Here is a 7,734-nt window from a genome sequence, read left to right on the forward strand (position 1 = left end):
CTGCGCATTAGTATTTGCCAGCAGGTGGTCATGAGCACAACAGAAATTCTGTGCAAGCAGTCAGTACTTCTGACAGGGTTTTCTTGGTCCTACTGCTGTTGAATTATCAGGAGAATAGAGCAGGAAAACATTTTTAGAAAGCTGTGTTTGATGCCAAGCAGAAACAGAAGACAACCTCCATCAAGAAACCTTTCTTTACTGGGTACCTGATGCACTACAACTAGCTAAATACAAATAGCTTTATTAATATTTTTTACAGCTCCAGGCTTTGAGAATAAAAGCATTAGCTCTTATGGACCATACTAGTCCTCATATAATCTGCAGCTCATTTCAGCAGCCATCATCTTTCATTTGTCAGCTCAGAAAAATTGACAAACTCAATCCAATGTCTGTTATTGACTGCAAAAGCTGCTATTTTCCTGGTAATTACCTTAGTTCGTGCCACAAGTCTGAATTTAAATGCATAATTCAAATTCTTTTGAAGTCATAGGAGTCTTAGCTGTTTCATTCCTCTGCATTATGCTTGACAAATTTAGGTCCTATTTAACATTTCTAATTATTTTTTTTTTATCTTCAAGGAAATTGTACTTGTCAAGCTGTTCCATAAATACATAATTTTGGAGTAAGAATTTACTCATGGAAGCATATTGTCATCTTCACATAAGCAAAAATTATGAGTCAAGATCACTTCCCCAATAAATTAAGATTTGGCTTTATTCGAGAGTCTTCCAGATTCACTTAGTTCAATGTTAAAAGTAGTTCAATTTTAAAAGTAGTTAAAATTCACTGCTTATCTACAAAGTTGTAGGCTTCTAAAACATAGAAGTGTTCAAACACTCCTGCAAATAAGTGAGGTAGATGACAGGGTGAAAAATAATGGAATGGTCAGCTCAGATTAGGACAAAGCACGAGACTGTAAAAAACTCTAGGTGTTAATGTAGTGTATATATACGTTAATATGTAGTATATGTAATAGTCAATTATATTATAAGTTAGTGATAACTAACATTATTTTTTATATTTAAAAAAACTTTTGAAAAGAGACTTTTACTCAGTAAAATTTTTACTTTGTTTCTGTAGTTGGCATGTGATTGTAATTGTAAATGCTTGGATATTAATATTATTCTCCTGACTAATTAAAGGTTAAGCAATGTAAAGGGGAATAACCTGAAATGGGGTCAGAGTTCCAGACAATTTTTTGCCGCTGATTTCTGCAAATGAGTCACTAAGGAATTTATCTTGGAAGCATAGGAAATACCACAGGCTATACAAGTCTGAAACTCCAGCATTCTACTGCCTGCCTGCTGAAGTTAATATAACCATTGTATGGGATACACTAATGAAATAAAACATCTGTGGGTGTAGTTTCTTCCCATGCCTCAGGCAATTTTTGTTTGTTTTATATCCTGAATCATCCGAGTTTATATCCCTCATACATTTTAATACTATGTAACAGGACTCTCGCTGTTCTTATTATTCATATAAAAAGCATAATCTTTTTTTAAGTCATATTTATTTCTTGTCTCTAAGATGTCTTTCAGACATGAGTTTGCTCAGAGAATATGAATTTCACCATATGTCTTGGCCAACCAATCTAATGCTTGAGATGCTTCTCGGGACTGGGTTTATGTGCAATTGTCCACTAGAGAGCAGGCTGAGACCAACAAACCCATTTTGTTCATGTCATAAACTGACTTTGAACCCAGGTGTCTTAATGTAAATCGTTACTACATTAAAGCACTGCACCTTCTAGCTTCAGCTGTGAGTATATATACTGCTATCAAACATGATGGATATAGCTTGAGAAGCTTAGTGACCTAAGGTGGTGATAATAAAGTCTTCTGGAACCTGGATAACATTTTATTCTGTCACTATGGTTTTCTTGCTCTGGTGACATCAACTAATTTGTACTGCTTTACAGGGAATTTCTGTATCCAGCTTTTTAGCCAGAGTCTTGGTTTCTTTACGCTGCTCTTACTCTTGTCTGTCAGACTGAATTTCTTTCAGAGACAAAAATATTGCTCACTATTGATTACATTGTGCCAGCTAATTTCAGGTTCTCATACTGCAGATCAGCTGAAATGCCGTTCAAAATATTGAAGAATTTTCTATCACAAAATGCACAAACAAAATGACCCATGTAATATCTCCCAACAAGAATCCTCTGTTCTCTAATCCTTTCAAAAACCATTAAAGGTCAATTTAACAGACTCTTTGCATGGAAACATTTTTATGCTAAAAAGTTGTACTAACGAGAGTGGCCAGTTTTCACAAAGCCCATAAAATTCTTACGATTTTTGGCCTGTTTCTTATTTTACTTGTGTAAGACATTCGTCTTCTGTGGAAAAAATGTTCACCCCAGAGGACATATATACCAGTGGAGAGATTTGGAGTTCTCCTTCTTACTGTCCCTATAGAACCCAATGAATTTTTGTAGAAGTAATAGGGAGTTTAGTTTACTTTCCTGCAAATGAAGGATATCACATTTCAGTTCCATTTTGCTTCCTCAGTTTTGAAAAAAAGTAAAGTGCATCTGTTATTTAATTTCGTTATTTCCCTAGGCTGCTGTGAAGGATGGCCTCAAAAGACATTTTTTCTTCCATACGTTGAACCCTAATAATATTCTGTTGTATTCTCAGAAATATAAATTGGAAATATCTAACTAATGTCGGTTTTCCCTTTCCACAGTCTATAGGCCATCCACCTTTGAATTCCTTAATGGTTCCTGCTTCAAAGATCACATCCTGCTCTTTGCCTTCTTTACCTAATTGTCTGCTTTCTGTAGCACAAAACTGCTGTGGCTCCATGCTGGAATTCCTCATTTACCGTGTAGTGTCTTTGCCGTCTGAGTCGATGCCTTCCGAATGTAGAATTTGTTTTTATTTGTAATGGTTTTAAAGTTACTATGGTGCAAAAAAATAATGGATGCAACCTGAAACATAAAAAAATACCTTAGTAGAAGCAAATGCTCAGCTTGGGTTATTTCGGCTTGAACAAATCATGTTTGTCTGATGTAGACAACTAAAAGCTGAATCTCATAATGCTAAAGTGCCAGGAAATCCTGAAAAAGAATCACACTGCCAACACTGCTTATGAAATAAATTAGGTTTACTAATGCTTACATTTCCTTTCATATCTACAGAGGGAGCACAGAGTTCCTGTTCTTCGAAGCTGGGATGTCAAATGTATTTCCTGACAGCTCCAGCTCACTTTTCATTATTGATAAGTTAAAGCAGCATGGCTATTAGCTGCTTGTTGGTAATTAGTTCAATGAGTTTAGGAAACAACCAGAGCTTAGTCAGAAGAGATGAAAAGGAGTCACATATCATATGATAGTGGTATCTGAGCTCGCTCTGCCCTGCTGCCAGGCTAATGCTCGGGGTGTTACGAAATGAAGACTTCGTGCCTCCTGCTTCACAGTTCTCTTGGTGTTACGTCCTAGGAATGGAGCAGTTATTACTGAGGAAAGTGCCTTTGGTGCTAATGGGTATTTGGGGAAATGGGAATATAGGCAAATTTGGAAGGCAATTAGGTCAAAGCGATCCCATCCTGCTGAGGTGAGATACAGGAGAAAAACAGGGTGACTGGAGCAGTTATTTTTGTTTCTCTTAACTTAGTTAGGTTTTGCTAGCTAAAGCAGTATATGTAAAAATCCTGCAATATTTGTCTTTTTATTTTTTCTACCCCAAGCCACAGGTTAGCTGAAAGGGTAATTCATCTCTTATCACAGAATGGATTTAGCACATTTACTTAAAACCTTCCATGCTAAATCCCATACGAAGATGTAAGAAAATGATTCCGTATAGCAGCTCTTACGTGAAAATTTAAGTATTATCACACCATAATAATGAAATCTAAAGATACAGCTGAGATAAGTGACAGGAAATTATACATAAAAATAGAGAAAATCTCTATAGAAGAAATCTAAAGCTTATCATAAATAAGGAAAAAAATGAAAAAAACCAAGAAGAAACTTGGAGAGAAACTCCACTGCGATTAAAGGAAACAAGCACAGAAGGAATGCTTATCAGGTGAAGAAAGAAATAGAGCAAATTGGTTGCCTAGATATGAAGGGATACATGTATTCAAGATTCTTTGCATGTGATGGAAGAGTAAAGGTTTCCTTCTTCAGAACATGTCTTATGTAGTGAATACAGGTGATGTTATTGTCCAGCTGGAGTTTTCACAAGTTGATACAGTGCACAGATTTTGGGACCTAGGGAAAGTTCATGGATATAATGTGAAAAGCTACTGCATCGTGATGGGAAAATCATGCCGAATCAGAAGGGATGGAAATAGAAAAGAATCTTCCTAGATATTAAAAACAGCCTTGAAAAATAAGAAGGTAACAGAAGAACTAGGAAGTTAGGAAGTATGAAGGTAGGTGCTGAGTACAGAGGCAGCATGCCAATACAGTGAAATTTTACACTGAAAGCAGAAAATTGTTTTTCTCACTTCCAATTAGGGAATAGCTGTGATCATAGTATGGGTAGGCAAAGAAGGTAACTCATGTTTTGGAAGAAAACAGTAGGGTGCCGGAAGACTTGCAGTCTCTATGTCTCAGTTGACTTTCCAAAGGACAACTTAGCAAGATTTTCTCAGACTTCCAGTTTTTGATGGAGACAGGAGAGAAGATCACATGTAATATCTATCCTATCCTCCGTTTTTCTAGAACTTGCCTTTGTCCTGTCAATTGTGCTAGCTTGCATAAAACAGGAAATTTGGATGCAAGGGCAGGTATGACTGGAACAAGGAGTTTAAAAAGTAGAGGACTGGTCAGAGACATAGATCTAAACATTTAAAAACAAACAAACAAACAACACCACCACAGAGAAAGCATCAGGAAATAACATAGAGAAAGAACAAATCTATCTGGAGAATATACTGATATCAAAGAAATGAGGTGGTGATCAGGGCACTGGGAAGGTAATATTTCCCTATAACTGGAACTATCAGTATGAGTAAAACAAGGAAACAGTCAAAATTAGACAAACCAACATACGTTCATAAAAAATTTAGGTGAGATGAAAAATAGTTGTAATGTTAAAAATAGAACAGAGGACTGTTTGAAGAGTATTCATTTGTGATCCCAGTCAGAATAAAGTGGAAATAAAAGACAGCTCTCAGAGAAAACTCTAACTGCTATTCACCAAGGTGAGAAGCTGGATATAGGGAGTTCTGAATTTAGAGAGTTAGTAAACTGCAGAAATTTTGAGTCTTGAAGACTGAGAACGTGATACTCAAACTAGTGTCAGACTTGGACAGGAAGGAAGAAAAATCCAGAACTTGATTCTAGTTTTCAAGGAACAGTATAAAAATCTAAGAGTTTATTGCAGTCTGTTAATGGGCTGGTTTATTATCCTCTCTAGGTCTTCCAGTGAGCGGGCTCCCTCAATGGGACTTTGTTCACTGAACAAAGCCTGGCATTGCAACAAACATAATTTGATCATAATGACCATGAATTTATATTATTGATTAAATTAGCTATAGAAATTGAGAACTGCAGCATACACCAGCAGCTGCATTGGTATGTAATATGTTCTCAGTGTGTAAGCAAGTATAGGGGGCAAAATTTAACTCAAGAATAAATTCCTATCTGGAAAAATATTTCGAAGATGAGACTTGCCTAAAAATTAATCCCCTTCTCTAACTATGAAAATCATCCTATCAGTGAGCAGCACTTCTCTGAAAGACAGATAAGAGCCAGGTATTAAGGTACAAAGACATATAGTCATATTTAATTGTTTGTCATTCTCTCCAAATCTAATAAGTAGTTCCTGAAAAATTCATTCCATTAAAGAAAAAGATTACAGCTCATTAGCAACTTCTTTTTACTTTTCCCTTAAGTTTTGAGAGTGATTTCAGGGTGGTGTACCAAATTGCACACTCCATATCCTGGCAAATAGCAAACATTACCCATGAGTGACAATTTACACGTATGTCACATTTGGGGAGAAATCCTGCTTGTCAACAAAGTTAGAAGAGTCTGTTGGCAAGTTGCAAGAAAGTGGGGAGGGGGTCTGGTACCCAAGGTTTCCACAAATTCAGTTTGCTTTTATCAACATTGACAAAAGGTAAATGTGATAATTTCATAAGCGGTAAGCTAAAAATATGAACATCTTGACAGATGGTTATATATTAATCATGTCTTTCAAACTTGTATCATTAATAAGAGCATTCAAAGTATTTGATTGTTTATTGACATCTATACAGGGAGGTCATGATAATCCATGCTCGGGTCTTTCACCTAGGAAATGAGAGACAAAAAACCCTACAAAAGACTACCTGAGGTATCCCATGCTTCTTCATATAGATTCTACTTCTGTGGAAAAAAAGAGGAGTGTAGAAGGACAGGGCTTCTGTGTCAGAAACAAAATTAATTGAAACTCAGCCTATTTGAGCGCATATCTGTCTCACAGGGGCTTTAAGTCAGAGCACTCCAGTCCTGTCACAGAGATCTGAATGGTGAAGGGCACAAAAAAGCTTCTGGACCAGAGCATAAGACAAAGTTAATGGAGAGGAGGATTCAGACAGCAGAACCAGAGGAGCTGCTGCTTCTGCAAAGCAAGCAGCTGCCAGAAAAGTCTTATGGAACCTACCAGGTGGTGAGACTTTGCCCTACACCTGCAGCAAATCAAGCTCCCTGCTCTGAGCACAACCTGGTGCTTATACCACAGGAGCCTGGCCTGAATCTCACCTAATCCTGGTGTAACTTTAGATATCTGTAATCACGTAACCCACTTACAATGTGTGCATCAAGGCTGTTGTGTCAGGTGCCACCTCCACATTGTCAGAAGAGCAAACACAACTTGGCCACAGGAGAAGTTTTCAGTATAATTCTAAAAAAAAACCAAACAACCCAAACCCCAGAAGAAAACAAAAATGTAGCTAGGTTCACAGAACAGAAAAATCTACCATTTACCGTGTATGATCAGCATATAAGCACTGCTTTTTAAAGGTTAGTAATTGTTATGGCTTGTCCTCAGAATCTTAATTATGAAAAATAACAAATTTGGCATGGGTAATTGTAGCACTATTAATTTTAATTTCTATTTCAAGAGTGCAGAAACACATATACAGATAGTAGAAAACTTTTTGAACTGAATTATGCTAATTTTTTCTCCAGATTAATTAAATGAGTGCTCTTTAACTCTCTTCGTGATCAACCATAATCAGGCCTTTCATTTCACCTTCAGGCTTATGCTTTCCTGAGTGATGCTACTTTCATTATATTCTTTTTCTTGCATTTAAATTGTTCCTTTTCATTCATTAACAAACTGTACATGAACATTTGTTGTCCATATGAAATTGTGATAATAGAAGTCTTGCAAACTGAAATAGCTATATGTTTTCCCACTCTAGGGGCTGGAAAACTTGTCAGTTGAAATACAACAGGCTGCTTTTGCCAAGTTCTCTGGTTACAACTGAACAGGAATATCTGTGAAATTAAGTAACATTTTAATACTTGATGGTTTGTCAAATGTTTCAAAAAAAAAGATAGCTAGCTGATACAGCAATCTAAATATGAAAACAAATTAGCAGTGTGTTCCTCTGTTTTGATCACTGCAGGCTCTCTCTCTTTGGCATAGCTTCAAGAATAACTACGAACATGGCAGGTTCCGTGACTTCGCCATCTTTTTGCACACATGGTACACTACTTTACCTGGTGTACTCGCTTGCGCAGTTTGCTATGCGTATGGTCAGTAAGGGGGAACTATAGATTCTGGGATAAGC

The sequence above is a fragment of the Columba livia genome, chromosome 4 (genome assembly GCF_036013475.1).
Source record: "Columba livia isolate bColLiv1 breed racing homer chromosome 4, bColLiv1.pat.W.v2, whole genome shotgun sequence".
NCBI classification, from domain to species: domain Eukaryota; kingdom Metazoa; phylum Chordata; class Aves; order Columbiformes; family Columbidae; genus Columba; species Columba livia.